Source organism: Dreissena polymorpha, chromosome 8 (genome assembly GCF_020536995.1).
Source record: "Dreissena polymorpha isolate Duluth1 chromosome 8, UMN_Dpol_1.0, whole genome shotgun sequence".
Taxonomy (NCBI): domain Eukaryota; kingdom Metazoa; phylum Mollusca; class Bivalvia; order Myida; family Dreissenidae; genus Dreissena; species Dreissena polymorpha.
Window position 1 is genome coordinate 8,836,967 of NC_068362.1, and position 24,683 is coordinate 8,861,649.

General features: G+C 34.4%; 1 protein-coding gene and 1 long non-coding RNA gene across 3 annotated transcripts in view; one reads left to right on the plus strand and one right to left on the minus strand.

Moving 5' to 3' along the window:
- The window catches only part of LOC127841291 (uncharacterized), a 462,698-nt gene that overhangs the window by 157,084 nt on the left and 280,931 nt on the right, over positions 1-24,683 (minus strand). The gene's annotated exons all lie outside the window — the stretch shown is intronic.
- Positions 390-9,639, plus strand: LOC127841314 (uncharacterized). The gene is made up of 4 exons (XR_008030899.1): positions 390-477; positions 3,744-3,815; positions 4,216-4,342; positions 8,894-9,639. It is a non-coding gene; the product is annotated as an uncharacterized LOC127841314 (long non-coding RNA).

Here is a 24,683-nt window from a genome sequence, read left to right on the forward strand (position 1 = left end):
GGCTCATTGTTTTTATCACCTACCCTTTGCCGGATAATGCGTGATATACTTACATTATTGATTCGGGATACTTTCTTTGATGATTATATAATTATCACCAATTAAACTGTTCGTGTAAACAATTAATATATTTATACGTAAGCATTAAAGCGTACACAATACTATATTTATTACACGAAATTTTCAATGGTGTTACCTTTAATCACAATATTTTCAAAGCACATCGAACAACAAAGGACAAACATCAATTGTAGTGCATTTTAATTTCACATTTTATTCAAATCCCAGCAATGAACAAACTACACAATAAAGATATGTGACAAACATTGTACATTTAAACATTCCGCTCATTGGGGGCGAAATGACCAGGGGCGAAACGACGAGGGCCGCAACGTCTTGGAGGCGAAACATCCGAGGACCTTAAACGTCAATGGGAAATGAAATTTGTGATGTTATGATAATTAATTTGTTAAATAGGTAAATATTTAGTCATCTTAGTTCAATTTTTATCAAAACAAATGTTTTATGGTTTCTTTTGAAGTAAAACAGTTCATTTGTCATTAAATATTGAATGTTAACGAGTGAATTAGAATTCGGTTATTTCACATTTCGGACGCTGCTATACAAGTTAGTTGTCGACGCAATATACTGATATACCTTTTGCTCATAAATTTTGAAGTTTTTTCTATCTAATTAATAATAAATATTGCACTGTATAATGTCTGCAATATCTGCCCCAGCGATTATAAGTCATAAACGTTGCAATCCCAATATTATCAATGTTCTGTCAAAATTAGATTTATGAATTGTACAGTAATACAGTGGATTGGTGTATAGCGGATTTTAGTGAGTAACGGATAGGTTAAACGTTTTTTGCAAAATACTTTTATTTATGTTAAGATTTATTGTTTTCTATTAATTGAATACAAAAAGCCTACCATTGTTAAGTTGATTCATGTTTTTGTTGACGTGTGTCAATGATTACAACTTTTTTTGAAAGCAAAACAAGGTCAGGTTCTGTACGCACTGTTTTTGTGACGACAGGAAAAGTGCAGACAAATGGTTTCTTGAATTATGCAGATTTTGATTAGTAAACATAATGTTCATTGATGTAATATTTTAGTATTATATGTCCTTTAAAAAAGGAAGAATGCTCAGAAACGAAATTGATGCGTACCACATAAAATAAGCATGAAAGCTGCAACTCGTTATTTAGTGAATAACGGACATGTGGTGATCCATATTCAGAAATGTGGGGATTGTCTCAAACTAAATATAAACTCAATTGAAGTTGTCCAATACACATGTGGTTAGTGTGTGGCTATGATATTAATTAGTGAAAACATCTTTTTTAATGAAAAATAATCAAATTATAATGAAAAATCGATTTCTCTCAAAACATTTTTCACTATCAAATCTATGTATTATTATAACAGGGTATTCAACTCAAAATGACCCGAATATAGGGTGCATCGCTTTGAACAACCAGTACTTCATCAATTGTGCAGCGATTTCCATGAACTTGGTCTTATTAACCGCAGAAATTAATTTACTTTCTGGAAATGTACATATATTGCAATTATTTTTTACAAATGATGTGTCAAATTTCAAGAAATAACACGATACACATGTAATCCGATAAAGACCTTAGCGATCCGGTATTGACTAAATCAGTGTACCATGAAATTCGCGCTATAAAAATATAATTTTTTGGAAATTTAAAACCGTTGGCATGTTTTAATAGGAATAGGAAAGACGTCACATGTGTCTATCTAGGTTTAATGGTTTAATTACTGAATGCATGGTATTTACGTTGAAATGAGACTCGAAGTCCTTAGCTATCCGTTATACACCAATCGACTGTACATACAGTAGCTGAGCAACATAAATCTCAAACTGCACGGTGAGATGCAAGGTAGCAAAGTTATATTCTTACGCTCTTGCCCAATTGCAATGTTATTTTTAGCCGGATTTTTTTCGAAAAAATCTCGGCTTATAGATTGATGTTGTCGGGCGGGCGGGGGGGCGGGCGGGCGGGCGGGCAGGCGGCGTGCTCGAAAATGTTAAAGTTCTTATTTCATGGTATAACTTTGGTATGCTTGGACCTAGAGTATTCAAACTTGACATGAAGGTTGGCCAGGATTAACAGATGACCACTGGTCATTTCAAGGTCATTCATTTGAAGGTCAAGGTCACTGTGACCTTCAATATAAAAAATGTTAAAGTTGTTATAACTTTGGTATGCTTGGACCTAGAGTCTTGAAACTTGACATGAAGGTTGGCCATAACTAGTTAGTAACCACTGGTCATTTCAAGGTCATTCATTTGAAGGTCAAGGTCACTGTGACCTTGAATGTAAAAATGTTAAAGTTCTTATTTCATGGTATAACTTTGGTATGCTTGGACCTAGAGTCTTCAAACTTGAAATGAAGGTTGGCCAGGATTAACAGATGACCACTGGTCATTTCAAGGTCATTCATTTGAAGGTGAAGGTCACTGTGACCTTCAATATAAAAATGTTAAAGTTGTTATAACTTTGGTATGCTTGGACCTAGAGTCTTGAAACTTGACATGAAGGTTGGCCAGAACTAGTAAGTAACCACTGGACATTTCAAGGTCATTCATTTGAAGGTCAAGGTCACTGTGACCTTGAATGTAAAAATGTTAAAGTTGTTATAACTTTGGTATGCTTGGACCTAGAGTCTTGAAACTTGACATGAAGGTTGGCCAGAACTAGTAAGTAACCACTGGACATTTCAAGGTCATTCATTTGAAGGTCAAGGTCACTGTGACCTTGAATGTAAAAATGTTGAAGTTCTTATTTCATGTTATAACTTTGGTATGCTTGTACCTAGAGTCTTCAAACTTGAAATAAAGATTGGCCAGTACTAGAAGATGACCACTGGTCATTTCAAGGTCATTCATTTGAAGGTCAAGGTCACTGTGACCTTGAATGTAAAAATGTTAAAGTTCTTATTTCATGGTATAACTTTGGTATGCTTGGACCTAGAGTCTTCAAACTTGACATGAAGGTTGGCCAGGATTAACAGATGACCACTGGTCATTTCAAGGTCATTCATTTGAAGGTGAAGGTCACTGTGACCTTCAATATAAAAATGTTAAAGTTGTTATAACTTTGGTATGCTTGGACCTAGAGTCTTGAAACTTGACATGAAGGTTGGCCAGAACTAGTAAGTAACCACTGGACATTTCAAGGTCATTCATTTGAAGGTCAAGGTCACTGTGACCTTGAATGTAAAAATGTTAAAGTTGTTATAACTTTGGTATGCTTGGACCTAGAGTCTTGAAACTTGACATGAAGGTTGGCCAGAACTAGTAAGTAACCACTGGACATTTCAAGGTCATTCATTTGAAGGTCAAGGTCACTTGTTCATGTATATGCATGCATTCAAAACATAACACAAGGTTTGCTCATGCCTTGAAAAGTACTTACATTTCATTTTGACCTTTGAACAATATTTCAGTAATTTAAGTATTGCATTGACAAAAACACGAAAGGTACTTTCCTGTCATTTAAATCAAAAATCCGGCTTCAATGCGGTCATCTCCGACCGCGGAACTCTTGTAATGACCCTGTATCACACTGTACAATGTCACTTGTCAGTCAGAAGTGGCTTAACTAATAGTGTTAAATCATAAAAAATGTGAATTAAATAGAATTAAATCATTGAAACAAAGTTAGTAAAACACATTTCACATATTAAAGTATAGTTTATTTGCAGGTTCATTGAGGTTTTGTCAAAATGGCTTGGGTCAACACACACGATGCCTCTGTCTTTGTCTGTGGTTTGAAGGTATGACAATAAATAATGTGCTATTATGGATATACCATAAGAGGGACTATGGCTAATATTGGTTAGGAAAAAGTGGAATACTACTGTTTTGATGATGCAAATATTATATTTTTTTACATCAATGCATTGCACATCACTAAAATATAATGTTTTAATGTGCATACATAATTTTACTTTTAATGTCTTTCAACAACATAAAAGATGCAAGTATATTTCTGTACACATGTGTGTACACACTGTATCAACACATAAAATATGCATATCAATGTTAAATTTATAATTTAAATGAATTTAAGATTGCGTTAAGCTTGCGAGCATCCTATAGCTACGTTCATAAACCGTTTAACCAATGATTGTTCCAACTTAAACTAAACTTAGCTTATTATAAATTTGTTATTAGACTTTTCTGGAAGAAAACCACACGGGACACCTACTGGGGGACTCGGCTATCAACAATAGGTACAACAATGCCCAGTCAAGTGTATTGTGGTTGAGAGGGCTTTTGGACTGCCAAAGAGTAGATTTAGGTATGTAAACTTACTACATGTATGTTTATTTAGTTCAAAACAATTAAACACATTCAGTTAATCAACATAAGACACCATTTAATAAGCACAAAATAAATCTCCCCACCAAATATTGGATAAAAGTTTGATGCTTTATGCCTTTAATACTCTTTAGAGCATAATTGTAATCGTCACATCTACATCATAACAATTTAGTAAACGTACACCGTGGGAAGCCTTAAGCGGTCCATACAATAACCGAAAAGCACCGAAAAGCACCGAAAAGCACCGAAAAGCACTCAATTTCTCTCTATATATATGCAATATATCGTTTTTAGTGTATGTTAACGAGTTTAATTAGTAATAAATGGTTATATGATTGTATGTTTATACTACATTGTGCCCAAAATGGAAAATATCGGCAATTACCGACCGAAAAGCACTTCATGTGAAGACCGAAAAGCACTCAATTTTTCGCTATATATATGAATATTTGCGTTTCTATTGGGTGTAAACGGAGTGAATTAGTTATAAATGGTTATATTTCATGCACATTTATACTACCGTGGGTTTATAACGAGGTATTAATGCCCGAAATTGGATAAATATCGGCAATATACCGACCGAAAAGCACTTCACGTGAAGACCGAAAAGCACTCAATTTCTCGCTATATATATGAATATTTGCGTTTCTATTGGGTGTAAACGGATTGAATTAGTTATAAATGGTTATATTTCATGCACATTTATACTACCTTGGGTTTATAACGAGTGCAATTTTTATTTTATTTTATTTTAGTGCAAACTAAAAATGTTTTGAATTAATGTTAATGCAAAAATAAATCTATAACATTATACCGCTTTTTGAGAAGTTTACGCGCTTGATTAAATGTTAGCTGTAGAAATTTAGTCAACTCTTCGGGACACCCTCTTTTTACAGACTTCGGGCCGCATTACAGTCAAAAAAGAAAAATGCATTGATAAATGCTGCTAAGTCCGAAAGGAAACTATTTCATTACAAACAGCTGCAAATATTTAATTTCTTGTTTATACAAATGGGACTATTTCCGTTTTTTTTTATTTCTTGCATAAATTTTCGGGAATATTTCGGCCTTTTTTTTTCAAAATTTGGCTCTTACAAGAGGTGGCCTCCACGTGGCAAGAGCTGGGCAACATATTCATTATGTTGGCAAACTACCTCATGTATATATGAGTCGTGTTCTGGGAAGAAAAAGGAGCTTAATGCATGTTCGTAAAATGTCATCCCAGATTAGCCTACGCAGTCCGCACAGGCTAATCAGGGACGACACTTTCCGCTTTTATGGTATTTTTAGTTTCAAGGAAGTCACTCCTCACCGAAAATCACGTTTGGGCGAAAAGTGTCGTCCCTGATTAGCAGTGCGGACTGCACAGGCTAATCAGTGACGACACTTTAAGCACATGCATTAAGCCCACTTTTCTCAGAACGCGCCTCATATATATAGTGCTTTATTTTCAAACTTAAATAAATATTTAACGAAGTCATCATTGATTATATTAAATATAGAGAGAAATTGAGTGCTTGTGCTTTATCTTTAAACTTAAATCAATATTTAACGAAGTCATTATTGACTAAATAAATATGTACATCTTTTCAATCCATTATAAACGGCACTTATAGCTTAGTTTCGTTTATATATAGAGAAATTGAGTGCTTTTCGGTGATTCTGTGCTGTCGCGGGAGTGCTTTTCGGTGGCCACCAAAAATAGTAATGAGCTTTATATTTAAACTTTTTATTTAATGAAGTCATTATTGACTAAATAAATATGTACATCTTTTCAATCCATTAAAATCGGCCCTTATAGTTAACTTGCATGTATATATAGAGAACTTGAGTGCTTTTCGGTGATTCTCTGCTGTCGCGGGAGTGCTTTTCGGTCGGTATATTGCCGATATTTAACCAATTTTGGGCATTAATACCTCATAATAAACACAAGGTAGTATAAATATGCATGCAATATAACCATTTATAACTAATTTAAACCGTTTACACACAATAGGAACGCAAATATTATATATATATAGCGAGAAATTGAGTGCTATTCGGTCTTCACATGAAGTGCTTTTCGGTCGGTATATTGCCGATATTTATAAAATTTCGGGCATTTATACCTCGTTATAAACCCAAGGTAGTATAAATATGCATGAAATATAACCATTTATAACTAATTCAATCCGTTTACACCCAATAGAAACGCAAATATTCATATATATAGCGAGAAATTGAGTGCTTTTCGATCTTCACATGAAGTGCTTTTCGGTCGGTATATTGCCGATATTTATCCAATTTCGGGCATTAATACCTCTTAATAAACACAATGTAGTATAAATATGCATGAAATATAACCATTTATAACTAATTTAAACCGTTTACACACAAAAGAAACGCAAATATTCATATATATAGCGAGAAATTGAGTGCTTTTCGGTCTTCACATGAAGTGCTTTTCGGTCGGTATATTGACGATATTTATCCAATTTTGGGGCTTAATACCTCATAATAAACACAAGGTAGTATAAATATGCATGAAATATAACCATTTATAACTAATTTAAACCGTTTACACACAATAGAAACGCAAATATTCATATATATAGCGAGAAATTGAGTGCTTTTCGGTCTTCACTTGAAGTGCTTTTCGGTCGGTATATTGCCGATTTTATCCAATTTTGGGGCTTAATACCTCATAATAAACCCAAGGTAGTATAAATATGCATGAACTATAACCATTTATAACTAATTTAATCCGTTTACACACAATAGAAACGCAAATATTCATATATATAGCGAGAAATTGAGTGCTTTTCGGTTTCCACATGAAGTGCTTTTCGGTCGGTAATTGCCGATATTTACCATTTTGGGCACAATGTAGTATAAACATACAATCATATAACCATTTATTACTAATTAAACTCGTTAACATACACTAAAAACGATATATTGCATATATATAGAGAGAAATTGAGTGCTTTTCGGTGCTTTTCGGTGCTTTTCGGTTATTGTATGGACCCAGCCTTAAGCATTGCTCCTGTCAGGGGTGGCGAAATCAAATGTCCGAGTTGCCTGAGTCGTACATTTGCTTGTCTGGGCAACTGATTTTTTTCATTTAAGTTGTCCGTAGACATTAAGTTTTTTAAAAGTTGGGTCCAGGTATACAAAAAATACATTGTATTAAAGCCGTAATTAAGTTTTACAAAACCGGATGTTGACATGCGATTACACTGTCAGTGCTATTTGCGGAGCAATCAAGCTAAAATACGGGCTATCTCCTGCGCAGTGATCTCCCTTATTCTATAAGAGACCAGGAGCATGCGGCATTTTAAACATTCGGCCCGACCGTTAGACAGTGTACAGACTGGTTTCTTTATTTTTACAATCAGACGAACATAAAAAGTATCAAAGTAAGATAATTAAAACACGGTGTATCTGTTATTTAAGACGACTTCAATGGTAAAAATGGAACATTTAGTTTTTTTAAATCTTCAACAACGGAGCAGAAACCCGAAGCTTTTAGCAGTCCACCTCCCAAAAAAACTAAAAAAAGATTATGCTAAAAAATATGATCTAAGTAAACGCACCAGAACTTTTCAAGAAACTTGGCTCACAGATTTTCAATGGTTACCAGTTGATGATAATCAAATTGCTACCAGTAGCGGCGCAGAGCATCAGTCTGATGAGGTCGACATATTGGACTAGTTTAATTTGTTAAGATTACGATGTACTTATGTTCAACACATGTTTTAATAACACTAGCTTTGCAAGATTAAAAGTTTTAGAAAGTCTTTATTTTGTTTATAATATACTGCTATAATGAATGTACTATTGAAATACAACTATAAACAAAACTAGCAAATCATACTCATTTTGGTATATTCCACATTGTTTTACATTAATCAATAAATGCGTTTATAATTTATATAAACATTAACGGACAAGTGTAGTTCAGGAACAGACAAGTTAAATTTCCTAAATGGTTGTCCGTGGACAAGTATAGTTTTTTTAGATTTTGCCACCCCTACCTGTTCGTCCTCTGTGTCTGTCTGTTCACCTGTGGATGGATTTTGCATAACAGCAACTGCTGAATGACCTTAATGTGTTAATGAATTGCAGCTGTACACAAATGTGTAATTAAATTTGTTTTGTTATTTGTTTTCAAGTTTTGAGCATATATACACAAGTTGTTTGTACTGAAGAAATTTGTCTTTTAATGACTGATGGACTTGTTTGTGTATCTCAACGTGACATGGGGGCATCAGTGAAGGAGACACATGTAGTTAAAAAACATTTGATACAGATTTTAAAGTTGCTTTCATATGCACGTGCATGTGTTGATAAAAATGGATGCCGTAGATTATTGCAAATTTTGTTGTATGAATTTATTTCTTTACCCATTTTAGTCTTAAATTTAATTAATATCTGAAGATGTTCATCAATTAAATAAAATGCATAATAATCATTAGTATTAATAATAATAAATTGGATATTGTAATTAAATCACTAATTAATATTGATTGTTATTCTCTATCGACAGGTGTCTACATAAAACTGGCGGTTGTTTATTCGTGAGACACGATGAGTGCTGTCAAACAGTGGCTGCATGAATGCGCCTGCACAACTTATGCATAGATTAGCAGGTGCCACTGCCTGAACAACTTACTGAGGCACAGGAAGTGGATGAGGTTGTGCACAGTCCACAACAAGACCAAAATGCAGCTTATATGGACAACACATCATTAACTTACTTATGTAGTTGCTGTTTTATGCTAACATGTGCACGAAGTGCTATAGGTGAGTCATTGTGGTCTGTCTATGTTCGGCGACATGTGTTTATATTCAATATTTGACTCTTTGTTGATGAAAGATGGTCATAATGTTTCTGCTAATGATACATAATAACTTAATAAGTTAATGATTTCTTGTCTATGAACTGCTGCACTTCGGTCAAGTGTGGTCAACATCTTTGAAAAAGTGTGGATATTGACAATTTCTACCGTTCTTGTGGATGTTTTTCATTAAGGACACACTTTTTACAATATTCATTTATGCAATGCGTACCATGATTACATGTTTCGTTTATATAATAACAAAGTGAAAATAAATTCTACTCCTTTATTTCATTATCTTTGTAACATAACAATACAGGGTTTTCTCCAACAACTCTACAGCTAGGGAACAATGAAGTGGAACACTATCTGAAAATGAAATACATTTTATGTTAATAAAATTTGTATTTGTAAGACAAGTGATGAAATAAAGGTTAACATTGTAACATAAAGAGATGTGGTTTGCTCTTTAAAGAGCATGTACTGTGTATACTGCACATCAGACGAGGTTCTGTTGGAACTAATAGTTTCATATAAAAAATTCTTGAGAATGAATTGTATCATTTATGATAAGATGGATTGTTGATTCATTATTACACATTCATGAACGTACACTTCATAAGTTAATCTTTAATTTTCATGGAACTCACATCTTTTTTTTCTTACTGGCTCATCTGACTGGGCCTCACATGCGCTGTTTCGCGGATTTCCTATAATGATTATATATGAATGAATATGTCTCGTAAAATAACATAAGTAATCCAATATGTTAATTTAGCTTATGTATGCTCGTTAATTTATTTTCTACAAGTCCATGTAAAAAAAACTAACTTTTTTGTAATTACTAAAAAAAAAAGATTCAATTGATTTTTTACAATTGGTATTGTGGAATGTGATTAACCTTTTTTATGCTCCCCCAAAATTTATTTTGAGGGGAGCATATAGTCGCCGTTTCGTCTGTCTGTCCGTCTGTCCGTCCGTGCACAATTTTTGTCCGGGCTATTTCTCAGAAACTAATGACCAGAATTCAATGAAACTTTATGGGAAGCTTCACTACCAAGAGGAGATGTGCATATTATCAGTGGGTTCTGGTCGGATGATTTTTCACAGAGTTATGGCCCTTTAAAATTTTCCATTAACTGTACATATAGTGCAACTCTTGTCCGGGCTATTTCTCAGAAACTAATGACCGGAATTCAATGAAACTTTATGGAAAGCCTCACGACCAAGAGGAGATGTGCATATTATCAGCGGGTTCTGGTCGGATGATTTTTCACAGAGTTATGGCCCTTTGAAATTGTCTATAAAAAATTATTGTCCCCCCAACTACTGTGCCCTCAAAACGTTTCCTTTTATCTGAATAAATAGTGCAATATTGTGACAAAAAAAACCTTTGGGGAGCATCACCCGTCTCCGACGGTTTCTTGTTTTTAAATAACATGTATTAAATATATCACCATAATAACTTTATATATGAGTCCCGCTCTGATAAAATGGGGTTTAATGCATGTGCGTAAAGTGTCATACCAGATTAGCATGTGCTTTCTGCACAGGCCAATCAGGGACGACACTCTCCGCTTGTATTATATGTTTCGTTTTAAGAAAGACTCTTCTTAGCGAAAATCCAGTTTAGGCAGAAAGTTGTCCCTGAGTAGCCTGTGCAGACTGCACATACTAATCTTGTATGACACTTTATGCACATGCATTAAACCCCCTTTTCACAGAGCGGGATTCATATGTAAGTATATGCAATGTTTTTTATCTTGTTATTTTGCGAAATTACTTGTATCTAACGATAAATATTCATTAATAAATATGGACAATCGATCTTTATGAGCTGTCATACATACAAACATGTACATTCAATGACAAAGATATTTTGATATTATGCATTTAGTACAATGTGAAATGTATCTGTAACCAAGTAACTTCATAAATAACGATATTTATGTCACATAGTTAATTTGTGATTATGATAATGTTGTTAAACCTTATTTATTCTATGTGTTTTGTAACATTGACACACCTACACGAATAAATGTGCTAACTTTATACTGTGTACTTGATTAATTATCTTACCAACTTGTGTTCAACTGATGTGATGGATGAGATCTCATCATTCACACATGGTTGTTGTTGTTTGTCTGAAAAGAAAGTACATAGTGTTCAAATTCAAACATTCCACAGTTGAACGAAAAAAGTGATGAATGGATACCGAATACCTAAATATAAGAAATAATTATGGTAAATATGTCAGAATATGTTAGAAAATATTTACATGGAAGACGGAAAACTACAACGGGCGAGGCATGGTCAGGGGTGAGAACCCCAAAAAAGGGTTAGGGTAAGGGTTAGGGGTCGGGTTAGGGTTAGGGTTGGGTTTAGGCTAACCCAAACCCTAACCCGACCCCTAACACTAACCCAAACCCTAACCATAATCCTCTAACCACCCCCCCCTTGCGCAATACCATACCATGCCTCGCCTGTTGTAGTTTTCCGTCTCCCTATTTACATACATGAACTGGACTGGAATGTGTCAATAGAAAACAGCAAACACACAATACACAACAATGATTATTCCTAATGATTATTCCGTGCAAATTCAATATAAATGTTTTTATGTATAATTCAAAGTACAAAATTAACCTTGCTCCCATTCTAAGTTTCATTTTATAATCATTTTGTGGTAAGAGTAAGTCAGTAAGTAAGGGTCATGAGATTTCATTAGTTAATATACCTTAACGTCTGTCCATTTCTTGATAACTTTTTCTATCTTGGGGCTACACAATCAAATGCTGTTCACTCTAAAATTGAGTGATAGTTTTAAGGTTTGTGTTTACAATTAAAAATTAATTCTAAAGCTATGCACACTGGGTAATAAAGTAAATTCTATGCCAAAAATAAATATACACATAACAGTAGGCATTCGGATATACTATCCCGGTGGTGTAGTGGATGAGGTGTCCGCCTAGCGATCGGGATTTCGTGGGTTCGCTCCCTACTCGGGTAGCATTCTCATTATCTCCTCCATAGACACCATGTACAGGTTCTTCTCAGGATACGGACTCGACAGTGTCCATATCTGCCTATATCGGCCTTCATGTAATAGTCAGCAATTGACTGTAGGAAGTACAAAGTAGAAGAAGAAGTACGAAAACAAATATCTAGCGAAATAAGCAGAAATGTGTAAGATGAGAATGTTCCTTTAAAAGAGAGATACATTTACTCTAAAAACAAACATACAAATAAATTGTTTTCTTCAAATGTGGGGCATAGATATAATGTATTGATTAATACTCGAATACTCTTCTGCCAAAAACATTAGATATAAACACACAACGATTTGTCATTTTAAAGGCTGACAGTTCCAAACGCGGGAAAATATGATTTCGTTATAACAGTACTTGCAACTAGAATTTAGAAAATAAATACATAAAATAAATGCATAAAACATTTCGATTCTTTGGTGTAAAATAACGATATGAATTTAATAAAAACCCAGTATCAATTACGAGACAAATGGACAGACATAAACGCTAAAATATTTGATTTTTGTTATAATTGATTTTCGGATCATTCGTTTTTATAGGATTTTCGTTATAATTGTTTTTCCGATCTTTCGTTTTTCAGCTAATTTATTAATACTATTTGATCACATTGTGGTAAGTTTCATTATGTCACAGGTTGTATCTGTGCATTCCTGACAGTAGTAAGGTAAAGTTCTTTTCTAATTACCCAAATATATTTTTGCGAATGTGTTATTGTTATTTTCACGGCATACACGACAGAGTCAGTCGGATATTTATTTTCTGCAAAAAAACTTTCAATTTCTTGATCAATTAATTTTGATGAACCAGAATGAAATGTGTTCGTCAAAATGTTTTATTACTATAACATAATGTGAACGAGAGATATAAGTTAAATACAAATAAAAAAATTGATAAGGATAGAAATAAGTGTTGTTCTTTAATTTACGGCTAGTGAACAATCGCCCATATACAATCCTCTGCTCTTTAATTTACGGCTAGTGAACAATTGTCTATATAAAATCCGCTAGTCATTAATTTACGGCTAGTGAACAATAGTCTATATACAATCCGCTAGTCATTAATTTACGGCTAGTGAACAATTGTCTATATACAATCCGCAATTCTTTAATTTACGGCTAGTGAACAATTGTCTATATACAATCCGCTAGTCTTTAATTTACGGCTAGTGAACAATTGTCTATATACAATCCGCTAGTCTTTAATTTACGGCTAGTGAACAATTGTCTATATACAATCCGCTAGTCTTTAATTTACGGCTGGTGAACCATTGTCTATATACAATCCGCTAGTCTTTAATTTACGGCTGGTGAACAATTGTCTATATACAATCCGCTAGTCTTTAATTTACGGCTGGTGAACCATTGTTTATATACAATCCGCTAGTCTTTAATTTACAGCTAGTGAACAATTGTCTATATACAATCCGCTAGCCTTTAATTTACAGCTGGCGAACAATTGTCTATATACAATCCGCTAGTCTTTAATTTACGGCTGGTGAACAATTGTATATATACAATCCGCTAGTCTTTAATTTACGGCTGGTGAACAATTGTCTATATACAATCCGCTAGTCTTTAATTTACGGCTGGTGAACAATTGTCTATATACAATCCGCTAGTCTTTAATTTACGGCTGGTGAATAGTTGTCTATATACAATCCGCTAGTCTTTAATTTACGGCTGGTGAACTATTGTCTATATACAATCCGCTAGTCTTTAATTTACGGCTGGTGAATAGTTGTCTATATACAATCCGCTAGTCTTTAATTTACGGCTGGTGAACTATTGTCTATATACAATCCGCTAGTCTTTAATTTACGGCTGGCGAACAATTGTATATATACAATCCGCTAGTCTTTAATTTACGGCTAGTGAACAATTGTCTATATACAATCCGCTAGTCTTTAATTTACGGCTGGTGAACAATTGTATATATACAATCCGCTAGTCTTTAATTTACGGCTAGTGAACAATTGTCTATATACAATCCACTAGTCTTTAATTTACGGCTAGTGAACAATTGTCTATATACAATCCGCTAGTCTTTAATTTACGGCTGGTGAACAATTGTATATATACAATCCGCTAGTCTTTAATTTACGGCTGGCGAACAATTGTCTATATACAATCCGCTAGTCTTTAATTTACAGCTAGTGAACAATTGTCTATATACAATCCGCTAGTCTTTAATTTACGGCTGGTGAACTATTGTCTATATACAATCCGCTAGTCTTTAATTTACGGCTGGTGAACAATTGTCTATATACAAATCGCTAGTCTTTAATTTACGGCTAGTGAACAATTGTCTATATACAATCCGCTAGTCTTTAATTTACGGCTGGTGAACAATTTTCATATACAATCCGCTAGTCTTTAATTTACGGCTGGTTAACAATTGTCTATATACAATCCGCTAGTCTTTAATTTACGGCTGGTGAACAATTGTCTATATACATTCCGCAATTCTTTAATTTACGGCTAGTGAACAATTGTTTATATACAATCCGCTAGTCTTTAATTTACAGCTAGTGAACAATTGTCTATATACAATCCGCTAGTCTTTAATTTACGGCTGGTGAACAATTGTCTATATACAAATCGCTAGTCTTTAATTTACGGCTAGTGAACAATTGTCAAAACACAATCCGCTAGTCTTTAATTTACGGCTGGTGAACAATTTTCATATACAATCCGCTAGTCTTTTATTTACGGCTGGTGAACAATTGTCTATATACAAATCGCTATTCTTTAATTTACGGCTGGTGAACAATTGTCTATATACATTCCGCAATTCTTTAATTTACGGCTAGTGAACAATTGTCTATATACAATCCGCTAGTCTTTAATTTACAGCTAGTGAACAATTGTCTATATACAATCCGCTAGTCTTTAATTTACGGCTGGTGAACTATTGTCTATATACAATCCGCTAGTCTTTAATTTACGGCTGGTGAACAATTGTCTATATACATATCGCTAGTCTTTAATTTACGGCTAGTGAACAATGGTCTATATACAATCCGCTAGTCTTTAATTTACGGCTGGTGAACAATTTTCATATACAATCCGCTAGTCTTTAATTTACGGCTGGTTAACAATTGTCTATATACAATCCGCTAGTCTTTAATTTACGGCTGGTGAACAATTGTCTATATACATTCCGCTAGTCTTTAAGTTACGGCTAGTGAACAATTGTCTATATACAATCCGCTAGTCTTTAATTTACGGCTGGTGAACAGTTGTCTATATACAATCCGCTAGTCTTTAATTTACGGCTGGCGAACAATTGTCTATATACAATCCGCTAGTCTTTAATTTACGGCTGGTGAACCATTGTCTATATACAATCCGCTAGCCTTTAATTTACGGCTAGTGAACAATTGTCTATATACAATCCGCTAGTCTTTAATTTACGGCTAGTGAACAATTGTCTATATACAATCCGCTAGTCTTTAATTTACGGCTGGTGAACTATTGTCTATATACAATCCGCTAGTCTTTAATTTACGGCTGGTGAACAATTGTCTATATACAATCCGCTAGTCTTTAATTTACGGCTAGCGAACAATAGTCTCTATACAATCCTGTGATCTTTAATTTACGGCTAGTGAACAATTGTCTTTATACAATCCGCTAGCCTTTAATTTACGGCTGGGGAACAATTGTCTATATACAATCCGCTAGTCTTTAATTTACGGCTAGTGAACAATTGTCTATATACAATCCGCTAGTCTTTAATTTACGTCTGGTGAACAATTGTATATATACAATCCGCTAGTCTTTAATTTACGGCTAGTGAACAATTGTCTATATACAATCCGCTAATCTTCAATTTACGGCTAGTGAACAATTGTCTATATACAATCCGCTAGTCTTTAATTTACGGCTCGTGAACAATTGTATATATACAATCCGCTAGTCTTTAATTTACGGCTAGTGAACAATTGTCTATATACAATCCGCTAGTCTTTAATTTACGCCTAGTGAACAATTGTCTATATACAATCCGCAAGTCTCTAATGTACGACAAGTGTATAATTGCCTATATACAATCCGCTGGTCTATTAACGGCAAGTGACTAATTGTCTATACACGATCCGCAAATCTTGAATAAACGGCAAGTAAATAATTGCTTACGACGTCGCGCTCATTACTGGCGTAAATTTACATAACGTCAAAAAATACGGAAAATGAATGCTAACGTTAAGGTGTATTTTAAGCCGTTGACTCTTGGTTCTTTTTGTTGTTATGTAGCAGTTATTCTTCCGAATTTTTAGGTTTACATATCAAAACTTTTTGTTTGTTATTAAAGGGATTTTTTAAGTGAAAGTGTACTGTTTTTAACAACTATTCAAGTCAAACACTGTGTAGTGAGATCATATAATTATCTTTATTATCTGCATTGTCTTGCTTAGTAACGGTCGTCTGGACGCATTTAAATACAACAAATTATCTTAACGTCATATGATTTTTATTACATTTTTTTAGTCTCGTACAAATTTACAAAGTTCATATAACAATTTACACATTAAAGTATCATATACAAGTGTTATGAAAAGAATGTCTGTTCTGTGAATAACTATACGAGGCTACATACTGATTCAGCATTAAGTTGCTTATTAACATCAACATAATTATAAGAAAGACATGACATAAAATAATTAAAAAAAGAATGCACACAACTTTATAAAATACATGTACATTACACGGACCGACAAAACTCTAGACAGTTACATAATTTAAAATTTCACATCTGCATATATAAACACAAGAAACAGTAGATATATATCAACTCACCACGAATGAATAAAATAAGTCCCACAACAAAAGAGTATACATTGTCAATGGAAGGGGCCAATGGTTGGTATCAGATTAAGTTATGTATTAATTACAAACCCTAGTAGTTATAAATGTAGTTAAATAGTATGGTATACGCTTCAAAGTGCTTTGAATGCGATGACGAACAACTCGTAAATACTTATCATTAAGAATCAAATTTCTGTTAATTTCTGTCCTAAAATTATTGTTATCACCAAACATCTAAAATGTTCAAACTGTTCTCAGCTACGCTTATACTTCCGTTTTAGTCGTTCTAATCCAACATGTAACAAACCGCCACCGAATACACAAATGCTTTTCTCCTCTTAACGATCCAAAAGGCAGACTACGTCGATTTGTAGTAATACCCTTCTACATCGCGTTCTCCTTTCAGGAAAGTGTTACCCCAGTCATCTCTAACTTCTGCTCGCAATGTGTATGGAGTACGAGTTACCTGGTAAAAACAATCCAGGTTATATAAAATGATACATTTGTATGTGTGCAGCACATGAGAGCTTCAATAGACATTATAGGTTCTTATCGCCTTTCAGTAATGTGAGGCTGCATTATTTTTTGTCATGTACCTCAATTTTATCGGTTAATTGTTTAAATGGCATTATCTGATAATCAGTGTAGACATTTTTTTCCGATCACCATCGATGGTAAAAAAACTTAAAGGACTATATGTTATTTATTTTACTCGTGCGAATACGGAAAAATCTTTAACAAGGAGTAATCATCATTTTCATCCGCAGGAACGACGGCTACAGTATCTCCTTCTGTTATGAGGTCTGCGGTGTTTTCCATCTCATCCATTCCATCGTCTACTAATTCTGTCCCGACCGCCGCTTCAGGGACTCGAATGTCAAGGTCACCAATGCTGCCAGTCATGCACATGTTTTGGCGTGGACTTTCCCATACGGTAAAATATACATTATAAAATATTATCATGTAACATATATTCAGGATTCGTCGTCGGCGTCGCGCTTACCGACTTATCTGTCAACTACCATAAGGTCAATCTATCGATATTTTCATTGAATTACATGTAATGAATAAATGATTTAGAGAAAAAGACAAAACTAATGTTCACCTTTAACTATAACTTTTAGTAAGAATTATTTAAGATTTATTAGTTATAATAAACTTTAAATCAGACTTACCAACTTAACATTTGTCGCAGGTGTAACATGACTTGTTCATTGCTGAAATCTTAACGGGTTCAGTGGTAGTCAACTGGTGAATGTACTCGAAAATTCGTCTGGTATATATTCTGCTCTTCGGTGCATGCACGTATTCCGCTGCGTATCAGTAAACATCCTGAGCATTTTGAATGATGTTCCCCTTTAACACGACAAGATCCAGTTGACCTTTCAATACACCCCCGGTCGCGTCCTGCGGCTCCTTGGCATGGCTGGTTTCAAAATAATTTCCTTGGAACACTTTATATCTCATCGCACTACAAACTAAGGACGACCTCCCCATGCACGTCGTGCTCTTGTATTGGACACTGCATCCATCCGATATTCTATCATTTTATCTGTCTTATAGCCGATGCTATCGAGGTGAGATTTTATTTTCTCCTGAACTTAAGCCTCAAAGAAGTGGTTGTGAGTACCGTCTGGGCTGATGCAGAAAATAAGCTCCGACACGAGCTCGTTTTCGTTTACATGGTCATATTCAACAACCGCGTGGCGATATATAACCGATAAATGGATGCTTACTTCGGTTTTGCCAAAATATCCGGATTGCAGTTTATTCTTTCAATACACCTGTGATTCTCCAAAAAAGCATGGATAAAATCATGTTAATAGACATCGTTTCAAAGAATTAAGCTTATTGATTTGCCAGTTAGCACTGAACTGGTGTTGTGTAAATGATTCCAATTGTGACCGGAAGTAAGAAAACATCTCCTTTGCTGCGGTTTTCTTTTTTATGAGCATCAGTTTTCTTTTCGTACGTCCTTTAACATCAATGTTGACAAAGTCATACCTTTCCCATGATATGTCTTTTTCCGGTTCTCGTACGTTCTCATCTTGCAACATCCATACGCTATCAGAGCGACTCTGGTCCCTGGCCGTCTTTACCTTATATGGTAATCATAACCATATATGTCACAACACAAACATCTATAAATAAACGTTATGAATGGGTGTAATATGACCATATATGAAGAAAGCGTAATCAAATAACGTGCGAGGGGTACCGAATGGAGAAACAAGAAAAAACATCGTTGGAATAATCTCCCCTTTTGATTGCACACGAGCTTTCAAACGGTTGAGATCCGGTATTGTATACGTTTGTGACATTGTTTTGAGATCAAGAAGTCATTTCGGCGCTTATATATTTCAGTTTTGTTTTTGAACTTGCAATAGCTATCTTTTAATTGTGATTTGGTGTATTTCGACGTTGTAAAGTGTATAATTCAAAGTGGCATTCATTTTCGCGACCTAGTCCTAGTAACTCGGTGTGAGTGAACGAAGGATTTGTGTTTACTTTTCACCTTAAGTTCAACTGTGCGTTTTATTACCCATTTTGTGATCTATTAAAAACACGTGCTTCGCGCATTTGGACACTTACAGTGTGTTTTACACTAGTGCAATAATTGACACTTGATGTGTTTATAGTGACTGTGTGATATTTGCATTGATTGAACACTTACCAGTGGATTGCAATTTTGAGTGACACTTTAATACTAATTATTAAAAAACAGGTGCTTCGCGCATTTGGACACATTCAGTGTGTTACACACTAGTGCAATAATTGACACTTTTGACATGTTCATAGTGATATTTGCACTGAACACTGACCAGTGTATTGCAATTTTGACACTTATTGATTATTGAAAACTAGTGCTTTTTAACTTGTGTGACCTTTATTTTTATTAAAGCGTGATTGATCTGTTTTGTTTATATTCTTTTTGTGTAGTTAGATACACATAAGACAAGTTTAGTCGTCCTGATTAGTCTTGTTGCAATAGTATTGTTAAGGTAGTATTTGGGTTGTTAAGACTTGTCTTTTTATAATTACTACTAATTAAATTAGTAGATTTATTACGCAGGCTCTTTTGAACAGGATGCAGTGTTGTGTCAGGAAGCATTTTTCTTTTATTTTTTCGGGTGCCCAAGACAGGAGAAAAGTGAACCGTATTGCTGGGGACTCCAATTCTCATCGGATTAAGGATATTCTTCCTGACGATATAGCTGTCAAATGCCTGCCAATCTCTGATGAGAATATGTAATGACAATGGTATAGAACAGTAATTACAGTTTCAGGTTTGTTTCTATTAATGGTATCACATGTACACATTTTTCTAAACGTTAAAACAAAATGATTAATGAAATAAACAAAGGTTACCGTTTAAACGGTATTCATATGTCAGTTATAAAAGCGTCATTGACATCGCATTTCCAAACTGAAAGTAATGATTATTTCCAGAAGTTATATTCAGATCATTACCCATTTGGGCAATGACGTCATATTAAAACCAACTGTTCTTGCCGTTGTTGAGTCATTGGGTACACATTTTCTACTTACATGCCGTAGTATTTTATAACAAAGACAAATAAATATTGATCTCACATTTCTTCAAAAAGACTACACCTGTGTAAATTTTTTATTGTTTTCTACCTAACAAGATGTACATAAAAACGAGTATCTGTTTATTAAATTAAAAATGAATGCGGATGAATAAATGTCGGAAAAAATGTCCTCATGCACGTTGTGCTGACGCGCGTCAAATGTTCAAGACAATTCGGGGAATGATCATGCAACAAAGAGCTGGAAAATTTTCCCGAGCACTTTGTGCCGACGTGTGTCAAATATTCAAGACGTCTAGGTCGTACATGGTGTTTTGTTATGTTTACGCTGTTGTGAATAAGGGCCATCTGGCACACATGATACAAATGTATACCAGTCTTTTTTTAACAGCTTTTAATAAGTTTTGCAACATTGTAACGTAATGAACTAAAATGGATTATGTTGATATCAACAGTCGTTTAAATGTTTACTGTTTTTGTAAACATTTTTTAGAAAACACGAAATGCCACCATTTAAACGTGATACTCATAGTTTCTATAAATGATGTAATTATTTCATTTCTTTATACTTAAACAGTTCAAATGTCAAGTCCTAAGCTTCGTATGATTACAGTATTTGTCATCAATATAAAGTTAAACTTATTATGCTGATGTCATCATGTGCAATGATTGGCATCATTGCGTTTTCTAACTAATTTGCATGGTTATATATTTTATTTAAGCGTGTGGAATATTTTACAGATTGTAGGGAATTGTAATTGCAAACTTTTCATTTTAATCTTGAGGCAAAGCATGAATTTTCCTTGTGTATTCATTCATGTATATTTGTGATTTATTTACACAGACATTCGCCAACTCCTTTTTCAAAGGTGCCAAATTTTCTTGTGATCGTTTTCGCCATGCATTGTTGAGAGACTTGCGGAAGATGGATGTTCAACAGCTGTATCTTCATCTAGGCTCAAATGACATTCTTACGAATGAAGCGGTGTTTTACTGGTACATATACAATTATAAAAAAAGCTTTGATATTTAAATTTAATGTACGTGTAGTTGTTTCCCATAACTATATAAATTTGCAAAACTAACATTTTACATGGTTTATTCCTCAATGAGTCATGGAAACTTGCAATCATTTTAGAAGTGTTATCTAGTTTCTAATTTATAAATAAAGCATTTCACAATATTTTCTATTATCCATGTTAATTTGACATTTTATGCTCCCCCAAAAAATTTGTGGGGGAGCATATATTCGCCGCTTCGTCATTCCGTCTGTCCGTCCGTGAACAATTTTTGGATTCTCAGCAACTAAAGGCCGGAATTCAATGCAACTTAATGGGAAGCTTCACTATTAAGAAGAAATGTGCATATTATCAGCGGGTTCTGGTCGGATGATTTGTCACAGAGTTATGGCCCTTTTAAATTTTCTATTAACTGTACATATAGTGCAATTCTTGTCAGGGCTATTTCTCAGCAATTAATGACCGGAATTCAATGAAACTTTATGGGAAGATTTACTACCAAGAGGAGATGTGCATATTATCAGCGGGTTCTGGTCCGATGATTTTTCACAGAGTTATGGCCCTTTGAAATTTTCCATTTACTGTACATATAGTGCAATTCTTGTCCGGGCTATTTCTCAGCAACTAATGACTGGAATTCAATGAAACTTTATGGGAAGCATCACTACCAAGAGGAGATGTGCATATTATCAGCCGGTTTTTGTCGGATGATTTTTCACAGAGTTATGGCCCTTTGAAATTTTACATTGTACATATAGTGCAATTCTTGTCCGAGCTATTTCTCAGCAACTTATAACAGGAATTCAATGAAACTTTATGGGAAGCTTCACTATCAAGAGGAGATGTGGATATTATCCGCCGGTTTTCGTCGGATGATTTTTCACAGAGTTATGGCCCTTTGAAATTTTCCATTGTACATATAGTGCAATTCTTGTCCGAGCAATTTCTCAGCAACTTATTACGGGAATTCAATGAAACTTTATGGGAAGCTTCACTACCAACAGGAGATGTGCATATTATCAGCTGGTTCTTGTCGGATGATTTTCCACAGAGTTATGGCCATTTGAAATTTTCCATTGTACATATAGTGCAATTCTTGTCCGAGCTATTTCTCAGCAACTTATTACATGAATTCAATGAAATTTTATGGGAAGCTTCGCTACCAACAGGAGATGTGCATATTATAAGCCGGTTATGGTCGGATGATTTTTCACAGAGTTATGGCCCTTTGAAATTTTCTATAAACTGTACATATAGTGCAATTCTTGTCCGGGCTATTTCTCCCCAACTACTGACTGGAATACAATGAAGCTTTATGGGAAGCATAACTACCTTGAGGAGATGCGCATGTTATTAGTGGGTTCTGGTTAGATGATTTATTTACAGAGTTATGGCCCTTTGAAATTTTTAAGTTACTAAACCATCCATTGTATTAATTTGTCCAAAGTTATGCCCCTCAAGACGTTTCCTTTTATCTGAATATATAGTGCAATATTGTGACAAAAAAACCTTTGTGGAGCATCACCCGTCTCAAACGGTTTCTTGTTTCATTATTTGCTGTCTACAATTAATTTTACATGAAATAGCAAATGTTTTATTTATGCGCATAATATTAACAATATAATTATACATATTTGTTTATGTAACTATTTTGATAGGTAAGTCAGTCTGCAAAGAAAAAGAACACATTTGTATATATTTTACTCCACATTTTTTATGCCCCCTTTAGAAGAAAAGTGGGTATATAGTTTTCTCACTGTCTGTCTGTCTGTCACACTTTTCTTGTCCGCTCTCTAATTCAAATAGTTTTCATCTGATCTTTACCAAACTTGGTCAGAAGTTGTATCAAGACAACATCTAGGTTATGTTCGAATATGGGTCATGCCGGGTCAAAAACTAGGTCACAGGGTCACTTAGTGCATTTCAAGGATTAAGTATGGTGTCCGCTCTCTAGTTTGGGACTTATTTTGCATTTCTAAATTAACGTTTTTTATGCCGCCGAAGGAGGGCATATAGTGATCGCACTGTCCTTCCGTCTGTTTATCTGATGTCTGTCTGTCCGTCCGTCACACTTTGTGTTTAGGTTTCGAAAAATGCTCATAACTTATTTTGTCGCTTCAGATGTAACATTCATATTTGATATGCATGTGTACATGGACAAGGCCTTTCCATATGCACACAAATTTTTACCCCATGACCTTGACATTAGGGTCCGTGTTTAGGGTTTAAAAAATGCATTTAGATTTCGAAAAATGCTCATAATTTCTATCAAAGCATTTATTGGGGTCATACGTCATCCTATGGAGACAGATCTTGTTTAACAATTTAATTGAAAATAATATGTTGTCAACATGAAGTGTATATATGCAAGATCACATTCCCAGTGACAACAACTCTTTAATTGTTGACTGTATTTTAGCTGGACTATTATATATGAAATATATATAGTGGAGCTATCCTACTCACCCCGGCGTTGGCGTTTCCGTGAGCGTGCAAATGTTAAAGTTTGCGTACTACTTCAAATATTTTCAATGTCCATTGACATATTGCTTTCATATTTTGCATACTTGTTTACCAACATGATCCCAACCTATAAACAAGAGAAGACCACTGTATCAATCATTTTGACAGAATTATTGCCCCTTTTATACTTAGAATATGCATATTATTGATAAATCTATGTTAAATTGTGCGTACTACCCCAAATATTTCCTATGTCCTTTAACATATTGCTTTGTTATATTGCATACTTGTTTACCAACATGACCTTTAACCTACAAACAAGAGCAGACCACTTAATCAAGCATTTTGATAGAATTACGGCCCCTTTTATACTCAGAATATGCATATTATTGATAAATCTATGTTAAAGTTTGCGTACTACCCCAAATATTTCCTATGTTCTTTGACATATTGCTATTATATTTTGCATACTTGTTTTCCAACATGACCCCAACTTATAAACAAGATTAGACCACTGAATCAAGCATTTTGATAGAATTATGGCCCCTTTTTTACTTTGAGAATTGGACATTTTGCTTAAATTCACATAACTTCTTTATTTATGATAAGA